Source organism: Coffea eugenioides, chromosome 11, assembly GCF_003713205.1.
Source record: "Coffea eugenioides isolate CCC68of chromosome 11, Ceug_1.0, whole genome shotgun sequence".
NCBI classification, from domain to species: domain Eukaryota; kingdom Viridiplantae; phylum Streptophyta; class Magnoliopsida; order Gentianales; family Rubiaceae; genus Coffea; species Coffea eugenioides.
This window is the reverse complement of record NC_040045.1, coordinates 25,584,428-25,586,389: the sequence shown is the minus strand read 5'-3', so window position 1 is coordinate 25,586,389 and position 1,962 is coordinate 25,584,428. Positions and strand designations below refer to the sequence as shown.

Here is a 1,962-nt window from a genome sequence, read left to right as displayed (position 1 = left end):
TAGAGAAACAGTCAACGGTCGTACCTTGACTGTCGAAAAGGTAAGAAAGAATTGGTTATCAGAGCTTGTTGATGGCTATAACCAACCTAGTGATGAATGAATAAAATATCTTTGTATCGATGATCATTTAATTGGACCGTGCATGAACAGTTGATCCTTTGAATAGAATTTTATTAATTGCTATTTTTAGTAACTTGTGCTTTGTGAATTAGTTTTGAATTTTGTTTGCTTTATTTTTATTCTTATTTTTATTTGTCTCCCATTAAAAATCCCCCAATTTTGTTCTATTGATTTTGAAAGAAACAATTTCTTACCCGTTCCCTGTGGATTCGACCCTACTCACCGCTATACACAAAATTTATATTTTTTTTGAGTAGGTAATTATTATTGCACAGGTTCGGCACCTGTCAATTTTTGGCGCCGTTGCCGGGGAACGGTGTTTTGGTTAATTTTGTTTCTTTCTAAGTTATTTTTCCTTGGATTTGTTTGGCATCTTCCTAGTTTATGCCTTGCTGTTCTCGTACAGGTGAATTGATTTTTGACCCAGAAGTAGAGAAGATTGCGGGCCAAATTAGGAAAGAGATCAGACAGCTCAGGGAGGAGCAATCTAGCACTGCATCTCAGAGACTGGATCCAGAGGTTCAGTCAACAAATTTGAGTTGCGAAAATTTAAGTGATACAAACCAAAAGGACATCCCAATGGCGAATGCAAGAGCACTAAGGGAGTTGGCTGCTCCGGAATTGCCCCATTAGCCGTTGTGCATCATATTTCCAACCCTAGCTGAGAATACCTCCATCGAACTGAAATCTGGATTAATTCACCTCCTACCCACGTTCCATGGCTTCTCGGGTGAGGAACCCCATAAATACATCCAAGAGTTCGATGTGGTATGCTCCAGTATGAAGCCTCCAGGAATTACTGAGGAGCAGATTAAACTTAGAGTTTTCCCCTTCTCTCTCAAAGATGCGGCGAAGGATTGGTTGTACTACCTACCTGCTGGTAGCATTACAACGTAGGCCCAACTTAAGAAGAAATTTTTGGAAAAATTTTTCCCTGCATCCCGGGCTGCAAGTCTGAGAAAAGAGATATGCAGCATTAAGCAATATCCTGAAGAATCCCTATATGATTACTGGGAAAGCTTCAATAAGTTGTGCACTAGATGCCCACAACATCAAATTAGTGAACAACTGTTAATCTAATATTTTTATGAGGGACTGCAGTCGTCTGATAGAAGTATCATCGATGCTGCAAGTGGGGGAGCCCTGACGAACAAGACACCACGTGAAGCATGGCTACTCATTGAATCAATGGCGGAAAATTCTCAACAATTTGGTTTCCGTGAGAGTAATCCTACCCGTAGGGTTAATGAGGTAGAGACGTCGTCCATTCAGCGACAACTATCGGAGCTAACATCTTTCGTTCGACAATTAGCTGTGGGGAACGTACATCAAGCCAAAGTCTGCGAAATCTGCACAAACTTGGGCCACCCCACCAATTCAAGTCCTATGTTGCAAGAGGATGGGGTTGGACAAGTGAACATGGCTGGAGGCGTGCCCGCGTCTCGTAGACAGTACGATCCATACTGCAACACATACAATTCGGGTTGGCAAGACCACCCAATTTCAGTTATGATAATAAGCCATAGAATTCATTTTCTAATCGTCCACCAGGATTCCAACAACCATGGCAACAAAGGTCTCAACCCTCGTCCTCCAGCTCGGGAAGTTCTTTGGAGAAAATTGTCAAGAGTTTGGCCACGACCACCACTCAGCTCCAACAGGAGATTAGAACCTTAGTCACGACCACTGCTCAACTCCAGCAAGAAACTTGGTCCTTGGTCGCGAGCACTACTCAGTTCTAACAGGACATCAAAGCAGGCATGAAAGACATGAAGACTCGAATGAGTCAAATGGCAACTGCTATTAATCGCCTGGAGTTCTACGTTTATGGGAAATTGCCAT

General features: G+C 42.5%; 1 non-coding gene across 1 annotated transcript; it reads right to left on the bottom strand.

Annotated features, from left to right (window-relative positions):
* Positions 1-1,071: 1,071 nt before the first annotated feature.
* Positions 1,072-1,178, bottom strand: LOC113754546. The gene has a single exon (XR_003465229.1). It is a non-coding gene; the product is annotated as a small nucleolar RNA R71 (small nucleolar RNA).
* Between the last annotated feature and the right edge of the window lie 784 nt (positions 1,179-1,962).